Source organism: Rattus rattus, chromosome 17 (genome assembly GCF_011064425.1).
Source record: "Rattus rattus isolate New Zealand chromosome 17, Rrattus_CSIRO_v1, whole genome shotgun sequence".
Lineage (NCBI taxonomy): Eukaryota > Metazoa > Chordata > Mammalia > Rodentia > Muridae > Rattus > Rattus rattus.
The window spans coordinates 31,319,902-31,335,637 of NC_046170.1; the positions used below are offsets into that span (position 1 = coordinate 31,319,902).

Here is a 15,736-nt window from a genome sequence, read left to right on the forward strand (position 1 = left end):
AGCAGGAAGGCAAAGCTTGGGATGCATGGACAAGAAGCTCACTGAGGGTCAACACTTTTAAACTCCAAACCAAGTCCAAGTGCTCAGGTCTCCACTTTATCCAATAGAGGCAAAAGGCAACCGATGGCCTCTCGACATGGGAAGAAAAGAAAATGAGGAATGAAGTGACCCCAGTCGCTGTATGGGACCCTTCTATTTTCTTCATCTGAGGTCAGTTTGTTCCAAGTGGCTGAAACAAACAAACCGAAGTGTCTATCTTCCTGGTTCAGTCACTTAAATTGTGACTTGGAGCAGGGTCAGAGCCTGGGTCATGGCATCCCCTAACAAGCCAGGCTTAGCCACCAATTACCAGCAGGCCACTTAAGCAAACAAAGAACACTGAAAGGCAGATTTATGAAATGTGACCACGTTAGGAAGAAGAGCCAAAGAGGCCCAGTGACCCACCCACTTCCAGCCCATCTTTCGGTTCTAACATGAGGTTTAAGTAGAGGCTAAGGGGTGTGAATAAGTTACTCACTCTTAGTCGAGGTGTGGTTCCACCTACAATCATTGCCACAGCTCAGTCTCTCCTGCAAGATGGCCTGAAAAGTCAGTATTTTGTGAAAACTCTTCCTAGGAGACCATCTCTGCCTCTGGTTGTCTCCTGGCTTTTTCCTCTTTCCAGTTTGAGGTCCATTGTCTCAGTAGCCGGAGAGCCTAAGGGAGGGATGCCATATCTGTTTATAGTATCTTCATTCAAGTAAGGATGGTTACACATATCACTTTTGAATAATTAAATTCAGTCGTACGGTTTCTAAAGGCTTCGTGTTCATCTCATAATGCAAAATTCATTTAGCCCATCTTTCAAGTCCCCAAAGCCTTAACAGTTCCAGAGTTGTTGAAGAGCGTCTTCTCTGAGGTCAAGGCAATCTTATCTTAACTAGGAGTCCATATGAAACAAAAGAAGCTACATACTTCCAATGAACAATGACATGCAGGAAACATTTCCGGTCCAGAATGAGAGAATGGAATGATAGCAAGGAAATGTTTACTGAAGCAAGATCGAAACCCAGCAGAGCAAATACCAAACCCTGAACTCTGTATCTGGCATCTGGGACTCATGATGGAATCTTCTGGACTCTCACTGCCTTGGGCAGCTCTGCCCATATACATAGCTGTAGTGCCTGAAGAATACGTTCCCTCTATCTTGGGCAGGCTCTACTCCATGCCTTCAGATTTTCCCAGCAGACATCCCAAAGTCCTGTGATCTCCAACATGCTGGAGTTCCCACTACACTGTTAGGCCTCACCTTCTTCACGCCTTCACACAGTGGTCTCTCAGGGCCTCCCTACAGAGAAACTGACTCTACCACAATCAAATGGCCTAGACAGCTTTCTAGAACTTTGGTACAAGCCTCTATGACCCCCTTGTCTTAAAAACCAGTACCATGTGGAAAACACAGCCAAGTTCTGTTTCCAGCTTGAGATGTTTCTTGTCCCCCTGAGAGCACAGTTGATCAGCCTCTATGTGCCTTCCAGACTGACCTAGTAAAAACACTTCCTTAGACAGCCATCTAGGAGCAGAGAATCCCTGTGGCTCTGCCTTTTCACAATTGGAGCCTTAGATGGGTGGGGTTATGCCTTCAGGGCGCCTTACCTATCATTTCAGTACCTAGCAAGGCACTAATGTTTCTAACCTCCTTGCCTGTGGCTTTAAATTTGCTCACAGTCCTTTCTCATCAGACACTGTACATTTCCCCTTTTTCTGCTCTCTGTGTATCTGAACAAGAGCAGTGCGTAGTAGCCATACCACAGTCTGAATGCTGTCCTGTCTTAAATCTCCTCTGCCAAACAAATGAGTCCATTCCTTTAAAATTCGATTTCACTCAAACTCGCAGCCCATGAGCAAAATGCAGCCTGACTCTTTGCCAGACTACAGTACACATGGCTTCATCCCAGTCCTGACAGAGCCCTGTGCCGTAGGAAAGCTCATGAACCGGGCCTCCACTAGTCTCATTCCCTTTGGCGTTCTAGTCTTCTGAAATCCCACCAGAACGGCTTAACCTCTGCTTACTGATCCAGAGTTTCTCTAGCCTGCAGCTTCTATATTCCTCACCCAAACCAGTTCCAAAGGACCACATGGTTAGCTTTACTACAATAATAACAACAATACAATAATAATAATATACAATAATAACCCCCCTCCTGGTACCAAGTTTCTGTACTATTTAATTTTGGTATTCTTTTTTTTTTTTTTTTTTTTTTTTGGAAGCTGGGGACAGAACCCAGGGCCTTGGGCTTGCTAGGCAAGCTCTACCACTGAGCTAAATCCCCAACCCCTAATTTTGGTATTCTTATGACAAAAGCAACTTATGGAAAGAAAGGTTCCTTTTGGCTCACAGTTTGAGGGTACAGCACATCATGACAGGAAGGCATGACAAAAGCATGAGGCCGCTGGTCATGTGATAACCACATTCAGGAATCAAGAGAGATAAATGTTCTACTTTTCCTACAGAACACATTCTGTGTGTGCTCATGTGTATGTATGCATAGATTCATGTGTCTGTGTGCATACATCTGTGTGTGTGTGTGTGTGTGTGTGTGTGTGTGTGTGTGTGTGTGCATTCAAGTGTGTGTATTTGAGTAGTGTCTTGGTCACTGTTTTGGTGCTGTGAAGAGACACCATGACCAAGGCAACTATTATGAGAGAAAGCATTTAATTTCGGACTTCCTTATAGTTTCAGAGGTTAAGTCCATTATCATCATGGTACAAAGAATAGAGCAAGTAGGCGTGGTGCTGGAGAAGTAGATGAGAACTCCATCCTGATCCACAGGAGAGAGAAAGAGAAGAGAGAGAGAGAGAGAGAGAGAGAGAGAGAGAGAGAGAGAGAGTGAGCTCTGGGCTTGATGACCACCCTCTTCCCCCCAGTGACACACTTTCCTCCAACAAGGCCATGCCTCCTAATCCTATCAAAGAGATTCACTGCCTGATGACTAAGCGTTCAAACATGGTAGCCTGTGTAGCGTGTGGGTGTATACCTGCTCTGGCCAGCATAGGGTGGTCAGAGGGCAATCTTGGGTGTTGGTCCTCGGTTCCCACTTGCTGAGATAGGGCCTCCTGCTGTTCACTGCTCCATATACCAGGCATGGTGGCCCGAAAGCTCCTGGGGATTCTTGTTTCTCTACCTCCCATTCATTGTTGGGACACTGGGATTACAGATGTGCCTGACATGTCCAGATTACATGGGTTCCAGGGATCATAATCATATCCTGGTGCTTACACAGTACATGCTTTTTTTTTTTTTTTTTTTTTTAACAAACCACTGAGCCAGATCTCTAACCCAGAAACACCGTCCTAACTTAAAGAATGACTATGAGGAAACATTGGCTATTCTGTGTTTTTGGTAAAGGGTTTCTTAACAAGAAATGAGGGGAACTGTCACTTCCAGGAAAACAGCTGGTTTTATTTATTGCTTAATGATAAATGAGCTTTTACATTAAGCAGAATTTTGTCAGAAGCCTGTCCTGCCTCTGGATACTTAGTGTTAATGAGAACACTGGTGGAATCAGTATGGGGTTTGATGCTGTATAATAAATGTGCACACATATAGAGGCTCTAAATGATTTATGAGCCATTTTCAAATGATCAAAGTGTGATGGTTCAAGTCCACGCCTGGATCAAAGGGTCAGAGTATAAGACCAAGGACATTAACTAAGTATTTAATCTTTAAAAAAAAATGTAATGAACATTTAGAATTTTTTATTCGACATATATGAGTGCTTTGCCTTCAGGTATGTCTGTGCACCATGCAGATACAGTGCCCAAGGAGTCCAGGATGAGGTGTCAGATCCTCTGGGTCTGGTGGTACAGGCAGCTGTTAGCTACTGTGTGGGAGCCGGGAACCGAACTCAGGTCCTCTGGGTCCTCTGTGAAATCAGCAAGTGCTCTAAACTGTTAAACCATCTCTCCAGCCCCCAAAGATTTAAGTTTAATCATTTCTGTCCGTGTTCATGTGTACATGAGTGCAGTTGATCATGGATGTCGGAGAAGGGCGTCAAATCCGGAAGCTGGAGTTACAAGGTTGTTGTGAGCCATCCAGCATTGGCGTTTAGAGATGTGATTGAGCGAGTACATAGAAATTAAACTTTTGTCACTAATCCATGAGCAACCCACAGTATTGTTGATGCGTTGGGACACGTGTTCCACTTCCCACTGTCACTATGTTTACAATGAAAATGTCTGCACACGCACCGCCCCTGGCACTATGTACATCCAAGCACATTACTTGAGAAGTAAATGCAACTAGAAGTCATATCTCAGGCAGTGGATGTGGTTCAATGGGTAGCATGCTCACACAGAGCTCTAAGTTCTACAACCAGCCCCACTTAAAGCAGCAGGGAGGTGCACACCTTTAATCCCAGCATTCAAGAGGCAGAGGCAGGAGGATCAGAAGGCCAAAGCTATTCTTAGCTACATAGCGAGTACCCCACTCCTGGGTACCAACTTCAAGGTCCGTCTTCAATATTTGAGACCCTGTCTCAAAAACAAAGAAAGAGAGGAAGAAATGTATTTCAGCAAAACATGCACCATGTTTTCAAAACTTTCCTTTCCTCCTAAGGGAGGAAATGATAACAAAAAAAAATAATGCTTTGAATTTTGCTAATTCTTTAGGGACAGCTTACCCAGTGAGTGCTCACTTGGTGATGTTGTAAAGGAGAGGGGGGGGGTCTAGTTTCATCTTAAAATATGCATATTCTTTACAAAAATAGGGACACGTTCTATTTGTGTGTAGATGTAGGTGTGTGGTGCTAGGCGTCAACCCCAAGGTCCTTACAGGATAGCAAATGTTCTTCTATTGAATTACATCCCCAGTCTAAATAGGGCACCACCTGACAGATTCTCTTGTAATTCCTGACTTTTTTCATTTCTCAGTGAAATAGACACCTCTGTCATCTGAGCAGCACAGATCCTGTTCAGCGTCCCTTCCACTTCTATTCGTACGCAACTACAGTTTGATTCACAAATATTGGAAGATCTAGATTATTTCCAGTGTTTTACAAATACAAGTGGAGATACGATTTGCATTCTCTTTTTAAATAATTGTATGATATTCACAAAACATGAATATGATACTCATGAAATACATGTGTGTGCATGTGCACGCGTGCACTCACAAGTGTGCCAGTGTGCATGTGGAAGTCAGAGAACCACTTGTGGGAGTTGATTCTCATCTTCCACCATGTGGAGGACCAGGGATGTAAAACTCGAGTTGTCAGGCTTATTGGCAAACATCTTGACCCAAACCACCTTTCCATCCCTGATTTTATTGATGGTGGTGCTGTTTTTGTTCTTTTTTTTTTTTTTTTAAAGATTTATTTATTTATTTTATGTGCATACACTGTCTTCAGACGCACCAGAAGAGGACATCAGATCCCATTACAGATGTTTGTGAGCCACCATGTGGGTGCTAGGAATTGAACTCAGGACCTCTGGAAGAGCAGTCATTGCTCTGAGCCGCTGTGCCAGCTCTCCAGCCCCATGTTTTGTTTTTTTGAAACAGAATCTACATGGCCCTGGCTGTTTTGGAACTCACTATGTAACCCAGGATGGCATCAAATTCACAGAGATTCAACCTTGTCTGCCTCCTGAGTGCTGGGGTTAAAGCTGAGCCCACCACAGCAGGCTCCAGCCCTGGTTTTGAGATTGGTCTTCAGCTCTGTGTCCTAGGCTAGCCTGGAACCCACTGTACACCAGCTCAGGTTGGTATCACACTCACAGAAATAACCCTGCCTCAGCCTCCCAAGTGCTGAGATTGCAGGATTATTACAAATATTTCTTTTCTTTCTCTGTGAGGGACAGTCTCCCATATCCCAGATTGGCTCTGACCTAATCCTGCTCTTCTACTTCTGAGCACCGGGATCACTTCTGTCCCTATCCCTCTCCTTCCTAACCCTCATGCCTCAGAAACAGTTGTGTGTATACTTTACACAGTTAAAATTATCAACTACAAATCCTTAAGATTTTTATGTGCATGAGTGTTTTGCCTATATGTATAGATGTGCACCATATACATGCAGTGTTTATAGACATGGTCAAAATGGAAATAAAATCCTATTGAGCATGGTACCGTTCTCCTGTTAGGAGAGATTTCATGAGTCCAGCCATCTCAGAAACAAGTTCCATCTTTGGGAGGGCCAAAACTGAATTCATGTTCCCAGGCCCCAGAATCAACTCCTATCCTGCTTCTCAGGTGTTTCAAGTCTGTTAACCAGTAAAGGATGTAAAAAGGGAGGTTGCCATAATCCCGTTATGTAACTAAGGCACACAAATATTAAGTGTATTTCCTGTCATGATTTAAATTGACTACGTGCAGCTCACCCACTACTTTGTTCCTTTATCATTCTAAATTCCAGGTCAGAGTCCAAGAGGGGACTTGACGGCAAAAGCTGACTCAGGACCTCGAAACCAGGTGACCAGGATAAGACACAGTCACTAATGTTAACTTCCTTAACTCCTTGTGTCAATATATGATTGGTCAATGCAATACCCCACCCCCACCCCCACCCCCGCGCGCCCCTCCTCCTTTGTGTTCCCATCCTACAAAAAATGTTTCTTTAGTCTCCCTTCCGGGACAAGGTTCAGATCCAGAACCGCCTACCCCATACAGAAAATAAAGCTTTCATTTTTAAGCTTCTGTATCTGAAGTGAGTTTAGTTTACTTAGCTTCCTCCCCTCTCCCGAACCCAACACCGTAATCCCAGTAAGTAGGAAGTTGAAATAGGAAGATTATTAGTTTGAAGCTAGCCTAGGCTTGGTGACAAGACCCTGTCTCAAATCAACAACGTGGAGTTATTGTGCCAGTGCTTCTAAAAATAACTGTAGGACTGATAGAGCAAGGAAAACGGTGGTGGCGGTGTGTGCCTGGGTGGGTGTAACCCGTGGTCTCACTATGTAGCCTTGGCTGGACTGAGACTCTGTATGTCCTCCAACTCCCAAGGGATCTGCCTGCTTCTACTTCCCGGCTAGCTTGGGTTAATGGCGTGCACTACCACTCCCAGAAAGGTGTGTGTTTCCTATAAGGATGAGATAAGGTTGATATTTGCTTTAACGTACGTATTTTGTTGAAAGTTTTAATCAATTACTCATGAAATTTCCAAGTCCAGGTTTTTAATAGCATAGGAAGATGAAAGGGACTGTACTCACAACCATCTATCTCTAAGACCTCAACACAGTCCAGATTCAGTTAACTTAGAAAAAAACGGTCCCTACCTAACAAATAATGCGTAGGCTTCCCAGAGTTCCTAGCGACGCGGCTCAGAGGCATATGGGAATTGTAGTCCTAAAACTGGCGTCACTGCTCCAAGGACTCTCGGAACTGCCGCCCGCTCCACAATCTGCACGCTTGCGCAAAAGCGCTAGCGGTTGCCCTTCCCCCACCTATAGTCGCGAGTGGGTGACAGAGCCCCCTTCTCCGCGAGCCTCGTGACCCGGAACCGCGAGTGGAGGCTAAACCCCTCCAGGTATGTCTGCAAGGCCGGGATGCGCAGGGCCGGGAGGAGGGTCGCGTCTGCGCCGGGGTGGGAGCCCCAACTTTGCGGCCGCAGCGACCCCTGAGCGTAGGGTCGGGCCTCGAGCTCTGATGAGAGTCGCTCCCGGTCGGCGCGTGTTGGGTCGGAGGAGGACGGGCAGCTCCCAGGCTCCAGCCTCCCTTTGTCAGGAGACGCACCACTGCTGGCCGTCGCAGGGCTCAGGCCGCGCGGGAGCGAGTCCGGCTAGCGGGCGCGCGCTTGACCCTTCAGGAAGGTTTGAGGGCGGAGCTCACTTGGATAGCCACGCCCCCATGATGGCTTAGTGGGCTCCTGGAACCTCCTTGGTTCGTGGTGCCTAGTGTTTCCAATTATATTGTCGCGGAATTATCACGTCCATCCCGTTATTTCCGGTTTGAGCATCAGTATGAACAGAATTTTCTTTTTTTCTGATATTGGCTTTTCTGGGTAGCTTGGGTACACCTGGAGCTTGCCATGTAGCCCAGGCTGGCCTCGAATTTGAAATCTGTACACGCCCAGTTTTTCCACTTTTCCTGATTAGAGTCGTGCTTTTTATTTATTTTTGTAAAGTTTTCATACAAGTATACTGTCGAGGTCCAGCCTCAGCGTGAGGATGATCCTAAGAAAGGGGTGAGTGGTAGTGGTGTTGATTCAATACTGTTGAGTCAATAGTGGATGCAAGCTGTCAGATTGTGTGTTCTCTCGTTGCTCGATCTGGTCAGAGAAACTGAAGCTAGTCTTTTATTTACAAAAGTTACGTTCATGAGATCTTTTTACTACTGTTAATCATTTTCTAAAAAAAAAAAAAATCCATGGTTACATAAATTCCAAAAATCCTGAATCATTACCCTGAAACCCCAATTCTTTGAAATAAAACTTAAACACAAAGCAAAAGTACATTCCTTATTGCTTAAACACAGTGTGTTCTTAACGGGCAGCAGAGCTGTGGCTTGAACAAAGGCTGTTCTTCAAGAGCAGCTGGGCATAGCTTTTACGGTTTCCTGGCACAGCAGTCAGCACAGTGGCTATTCTCTCTTTTTTTTAAAAGACTTATTAATTTGTATTTATGTAAGTACACTGTCGTTGTCTTAAGACATACCAGAAGAGGATGTCAGACTCCATGACAGATGGTTGCGAGCCACTGTGTGGGTGCTGGGAATTGAACTTCGGTCCTCTGGAAAAGCAGTCAGTGCTCTTAACCACTGAGCCGTCTCTCCAGCCCGACAGTGAGAACAGAAAGGTGACAGACTCCTGAAGGTAATATGATTTCTTACAAAGTTTTTAAATGTATACAAGTAAAGCAGCTAGCTCTCTCTCCAATATCTCTTGAGGCATTGTTCTCTCCAATCCTTCAAGTATCCAGGAGAACGAAGTACTAACTTTTTCATATGCTTGTATCTCCTCTTTTAATTCTCTAATCTTTGTTTCCTTATCCTAGCAATTCTATGGCCTCATATCCAAGATTGACAATCTCTCCATAAACATTAGTTCACTAGCCCACTGTCCTTTCCCATTAAACCATATTCTCTGAATACTATTTCTTCCTGGATTGTATGCAAGCCTTCCTCCTCTAAGATAAACCTACCCATCATTTGCTTGTTTTTTACAGATTCCTCCTTCTTTTCCTATGCAAGCCTTTTTTTTTTTTTTTTAAAAGATTTAATCATTTATTATATATAAGTACACTGTAGTTGTCTTCAGATACACCAGAAGAGGGCTTCAGATCTCTTTACAGATGGTTGTAAGCCACCATGTAGTTGCTGGGAATTGAACTCAGGACCTCTGGAAGAGTAGTCAGGTGCTCTTAACCGCTGAGCCATCTCTCCAGCCCCCCTATGCAAGCCTTTTCTTCTTCTTGTTTTTTTTCCCCCAGAGCTGGGGACCGAACCCAGGGCCTTGCGCTTGCTAGGCAAGCACTTTACCACTGAGCTAAATCCCTAACCCCAAAGCCTTTTCTTCTTGAGACCACCTTTTAACTCTCTATCCTTGATGTCCCAAGTTCACCCTTGCTAACTAATTTAGCAGTCATCGGACCGGAGGGTACTTGTGTCTCCTCATATAATTCCAAGTTTAAGGCCAAGTGGTTTCTACAAAGGACCATCTAGGATTTTATGGCCTCTGTGGTTATGTTGTTCTACATCCTTTCTGTAGCCTTAAGGTCCAACCAGAAGGCATGTTTGTTCCTCGTCCCCGGCAGCCCCATGACCACCTGCATTCCTGTGAACCGCATGTTTCATTTTTTATGGAGTGACCAGCTCTGAGTATTGGTGGGGAGGAGGTTATATTCCCTAGAAAGAGATTGAAAGTAAAACAGAGAGCAGCAGATCAGCTTCAGGGCAACCGTAACCATCAGCACACGGGATCCACAGCCTGGTGATGCCCCAGAGGCAGGAGCTCTGTCCCGCAGCTCCTTGTACTGTCACCTCTGCCCAGTCCTCCCTCCCCTCCTGCTAGTCCCTTTGTCTTCCTAGTTTCATTTCTATACATGATTTTATGCATCTATATAAAAATCTAGGAACCACAAATCAGAGAAATCATGTTTTTTTTTTAGAGTAATTTGTTTAATAGGATGATACCCAGTTGTATCCCTTTTCCTGCAAATGACATAACTTCATTCTTTAGAGCTGAAAAAATTCCATCGTGGGGTTAGTGAGAAGGCTCAGTGGGTAGCGGCACTTCCAGCCAATACTGAAAATCTGAATTTAGTAGTAGGAGACTTTCACTGACGCCTGAAAGTTGTTCTCCGACCTCCACATGCACATGTATTTGCACACACATGTACACGCACACATGCACATGAAGAAGTTAAAGATTCCGTTATGTATGCCATGTTTCCTGGATCCATTCCTCTGATGTTACACGCCTATGTTGGTTCCATAGCTTAGCTGCGTGTGAATAATGCTGGGGGAAAAAAAACAACCCAAAACCGTTAATGTGCAAGTTCTCTGATATGGGAATCTTAGGTAAAAAATCTAGAAATAGTAAAGCTGACTCTTATGGAAGGTCTACCATTAATCCCTAGAGAAACCTCTGTACTGACTTCCACGGTAGCTGGACTAGTACATTCCCACTCTAGTGGGTATTTCCATTTGTCTACATTCTGCCGGTATTTCTTGGTTGTATTTGTTTGTTTGTAATGACTGCCATTCTGACTAGGGTACAACATAATCTCAGTGCAGTTTCGATCTGTGTATCTATGATATCCTTTGAAGTTGAACATTTCTCAATTGGCCGTTTGTCTTTAATCTTTTAAGAACCACTTGTTTTGGTCAGCGTTATGGTGAGAAGTAGGGATCTTGCCTCAAAGACTGGTTTATCATGACAGGCAATATTTTCAGAATTTTGTCCAGTTCAGCTGTCCAGGTTGCCCACTTGGTGGCTTCTCTGCCCAGGTATTTCCCTTGCTGGTGAAAGAGCTGTCCTTTTAGTGATCTTACAAGTTAGTGATAGCGTCAGTGCCTCTAGCACAATGATGTCACACCCTTAGTTACATGGGGGAGCTTTTGGCCATTGATAACCCTTCTTTCCAAATGCTACACATGGCCGTGTAGCAGCAAAGACCCACACTTGGTAAATATTTACCTGCTCAAGTTGTAGAAGTTCAATTAGGGCAGGAGAGACAGACGTGCTCCAAGCGCTGTGAGGTGGGGGTTGCAGTGGCACTGCCTATGCGGTTTTCTTCTTGGCTTCCCCTTCCACATTCTGCTTCTTCTGCCCGAAGAAGAAAGGTAGCATAATTTAAGATGGGCAGGTTTTTGGAGTGAGGTCAGGAGTATCATAGCTGGGTGTGATGCTGTGCTAATCTTTTTTTTTTTTTTTTTTTTTCTTATGCTAGGCAAGGGCTTGCTAAATCCCCAACCCCTAAGCTGGTGTTGGCCCTGTGTTTTATCCTTGGGGGCCTGTCAGGCATAAGCTTTGATGCTTCACCCTTAAGCAAGAAAAACTGGACCAGGTGGTTCTTAGGCCTTTGGAGTTGATTTCTGGGAGGAATGTAGAAGGGTTTGGAACTTTGGGTTAGAAAACCCCTAAAATGCTGTAACCAGAACGTAGTGGGCCATTCTGGTGGAAGTTAGGACTATAACACCGAGAGAAATTTAAGGAGCTGGAGAAATGACTCAGCAGTTCAGAGTGTTTGCTGCTTTTGCTGAAGATACAGTTCAATTTCTAGCAACCATCCTGGGTGCTAGAAACCAGCACCACCTATGGCCCAGCTCCAGGGAGTCCAACACCCTCTTCTGACCTCTTCAGTACCCATATATAGATGGGTACACTCATAAACATACACACATATGCAATAAATAAATAAATCTTAGAAAGGGAGAGAAACACAGTGAAAGCTGCTAGTTACTGAGGTTTCAGAGGGAGGCAAGGATTTCTCTGAAATGGAGCCAGAGGCCGTTTTATCCCATTCAGGCAGAGAACTGGGCTGCTTTCTGTCCATATCCTAAGAATTTGAGTGAGGCTGAATCAACAGTAATGGACTGATTTGTGCGGTGGGCATCTGAAGGCCGGATGGGGGCAGAAAAGGGGGGTTAGGGACTAAGACACTGGCCGCTCTTCCAGAGGACCTGGGTTCAATTTCCAACACTGTCTTTTGGATGGCATGCAGGCTATACCAAGGTTACAGCTCACTGCTCTTTTCCCAGTGTACTGTGAGAGATGGGGGTGGCGGGGGAGGGGGGAGGAGAGTGCTTGCAAAGCTCTGTGGTTTGGTGGGAAAGGAAGGGAGTTTAAAGTTGTAGGCTGCAAGGCGGATGCTGAGAAAACAGCTACAGTTTTGCATCATTTAAAGGAGTCCTGCTCTGCACTGAGACAATAGGAAAAGTGCTCTAGAGGCAATGTCCCTCCCTAAGTGAAGGTTCCAGTTTGTAACAAAGCACATTCACTTAAAAGGAGAGAGCCTAAATTGAGGATGCCACTGAAGGACGCCTCTGTTTGAAAACCACCTGGGGAGGTGTTTCCTCCAGGTAAGCCTGGAATGCAGACAGGCTAACACGAGTATGGCCCAAGGGGACCAAGCTGCATCTCCAGCTGGAAGCAAGTTTTGGCATCGTGGTATAGGTATAGTAGATGCAAGAGTGAGGGGTTCAAGGAGGCCCATGCTAGCTTTGTAGAAGGCTGCTGAGGCCAAGCAGAGTTGCCATTGTGGGAAGCTGTGAAGGTTGTCAGGTCCAAAGGAAACTCCCAAGTCCTCAGACTCCAAAAGACCAAGTAGCCAAAAATGACCTCAACCTGGACTAAGGGAGGACTTGTGGCAGTTAGATAAAAGTCAGCATTTCTCAGAAACTTGGGAAACTGGTTCTCATCTGCCAAGAGTAATTTCTCCTACCCATGGCAGAAGGGACATATGGCTACCTGTGACATCTATAAGCCTATCAAAGTCCATGGTGGCCGCCAGGCCCCCTCAGTATCACAAGTACCCGTTATATGCTGCAAAGTCCATGATGGTGTCCTGTCCCTTCTCACCTTCCCAGGCCTCCCTCCTCCCACATAGAGTGCTAGAGTCGTTTTAGTGCTCAGGTGAGGCACTGGGTCATGTCTTGGTGCCCAGGCTGAGTGTTATTTGTGAATGGGTTTGTGCAACCAGCACTCTGCCTGTCTGGTCTACATCCGTGACCTCAGAGCTTTCTTCTCTCTATGATGGCAGGATGTCCCCTGCCCTGCTCTTCTCATTATGCACTCTCTGCTGTCTACTCCTTGCTGTTCGTTCTTAGAGCCCTGCCAATGCCCAGTCTGTTTCTCTTCCTCTCTGCTCTGCACTCCTCCAGATGCCTCTGCGAATTTTCTCTCTTATGCACAATAAAAACTTTCCCCCTGATAATGGTGCAGCTTCTTTACTGTACCCCCGGCACACAACGGTGAAGTCTGAGTTGCAGTGACGATCCCAGGATGTTGGAGATGACAGGATTGAGGGACTCCAGCTGGAGAAAGTTGTATGCATGAAGTTGTGCTGGTCCAAGAGAGGGACTGCGTGAGCTGCAGGTGGAGAACTGCAGGTGTAGGAGTGAGTTTGGATCCTGAATGATCTTGTCACAAGTCTCAGGTGCTGGACAGGTTGTGGGGTCTGGCGAAAATCCACACCCAGAACACACCAAGTTTTCTTAACCTGGGAACTTTATTGATTTGAACAATAAACTGTCTATTCAGGGAAGACCAGCACAGACTTGGGCTTAGCTGATACTGGGGGCTCCTTCAAGCTCTTCCCCCTCTGATTCTTCTCAGTTCAGTGGTTTCCTGAGCAGGTATTTTTAAGCTCAAAATCCATTTTGATCATCAACAGTTTGTCAAAGAACATATTTCAAAACCATAAGCAGCACAGACTTGGGAGCTGATACTGCCACCCCTCTTCTGGTCGAAGGTTTTACAAAATCCATACTCAAAGGAATGATAGCAGGTTGGCAGGTTGTTAATAATAGGTTTCTAAAACAGGGAGTAAGAAATGAGCCATGACTTTTGTGATTAGAACATGGAAGGAAGGATTAGGAAAAAAAAAACAACCCAGAACACATCTGTGCCCTTGGTTTGACCTTAAATGATATTCAAGCCCTAGCAAATGTACGGTAGCCTGCTTAAAATGGCAGCACTCACGCCAAGCTTCACCTTTCATCCCCCCCACACCCTGTTATGTAAATGGATCAAATCGTTGATCTTCTGTATGCCAAAGGTTATATTGAGTCTCATGACCATAAGTATAGTAGATCCTATTTGTTTTTGAATGAGGTTAATAAGGGCATTGATTAAAACGGAAGAGTCGGAGGACCAATGAGGGCCATAAATAGGGTTTTAGCCTGGGAGACAAGTTAAACACGTTTCGAAACCAGTTCTAGGACGTTGTCTTTCTTGCCTTCTATATTAGATCTTGTTTGACCTTGGCTAAAGCGTCCCTGACGACTCTAAAGTGATTAACATAGAAACAACTCGGTTCTCCCAAATCATGCAAAGCCCGCCTTCTGTAGAACAGCAAGTCTAATCTTCTGCTCTGTAGGTTGCTTCAGCTAGGGAGTCTGTCAGGCTCTCTAGTTGTTGGGTTGTGAAATGCAGGTGTCCCAGGTCTTTATCTTTTTGGCTGGGGTAAGAAAAACGGTGAGCAGATTATAGCATGAACGTTTGCTATGCCGCTTTGTGCCCAGAAGCTCTCTTTGGATCCGTGAATGAAAGACACACACACATTAGCTTATTTTTGAAATGCCTTGGCTACCTCAAAGGCTGGGCACTCCTAAACCTTCCCTTGTTACTCCAGGCCCAATCAGGAAAGTGGCCACTGACCCGAAATCTCACATGGCTGGTTGGCTTTTCTCCTGCCGCTCTTTCATCCCATCCTTCTACCCTTAGTCATGGCAGTTCTCTTCGTTCCTCTCTGCATGCTATCTGTGCACCTGTCCCATCCCGGGCCCAGTCTTGGCTGTTGGCATCTTTATTTATTGATCAAAAACCAGTTAGGGAAAAGGACCTTCAGCGTCTGGACATGCAGATTCCCAATTGAATTAAAGCAATAGAGCCAATCTCCAACAGCAGATAGGCAAAGGGTGATACCAAAGGTACATGCAAACCAAGTAGTAGTGGGCGTTTTAGCAGGTTTTGCCTGTCCAGAGGCACAGAATCAATGAGGCGTGCTCCCATTCCTTGCACATCCTCTAGTGTGAGGGAAGCATGAGTGGACCATGGGCAGTTTTTGTCCCTCTGGTGTGGAGGAATCTGCTGAATGTTGGTTACATTGGGACCAAAAGTGACTAAAGTTGCTATCCCCGTATAATAAGGGGGTCTTAAATTTAAGCAAAGCCAGCAATCTTTCATAAGTTGTGGCTGAGTCACATTTAGGTTAAGCAAAGGTAGCAGTCAGGGTGTCAAGTAGGGGTTCTTTAAGTTGGTTCTGAAACAGGAGTCTGACCTTTGGGCCCTGATTAACGGCTCTCAGCCTCTGGTTTGGGGCTGCCAGGTGCACAGACCCTAGTTTTGGTCTAGGTAGCGAGTGGATGAAGATCTCCCTATGTGGCCTGTTGGGGTTAGGAAGCAGCCCAAAGCCCTGTCTTTGGATAGTAAACTCAGTCCTCAGGTCTTGGCCTGTCTGATATTTTCTGATACCTCAGGTCTGTCATTTGTCTCAGATGTCTCCTGGAGGGAACACATTCCAAGTTTTTAAGGTTATGGTTACAGGGTTACAATAACTGGGGGCCTCGAAAGTTCTATGGCCTCAATGGTATTGGAGAGAG

General features: G+C 45.3%; 1 protein-coding gene across 4 annotated transcripts in view; it reads left to right on the forward strand.

Annotated features, from left to right (window-relative positions):
• The first annotated feature begins 7,326 nt into the window (after positions 1 to 7,326).
• Zfp1 (ZFP1 zinc finger protein) overlaps positions 7,327 to 15,736 on the forward strand; it is a 31,509-nt gene continuing 23,099 nt past the window's right edge. For 2 of the 4 annotated variants that reach the window (XM_032887569.1, XM_032887571.1), the window contains exon 1: positions 7,330 to 7,499. The gene's annotated coding sequence lies outside the window, so the exon portion shown is untranslated. Of the gene's footprint in view, positions 7,500 to 15,736 lie in introns of all 4 variants that reach the window. The other 2 variants (XM_032887568.1, XM_032887565.1) reach the window with 2 other exon arrangements.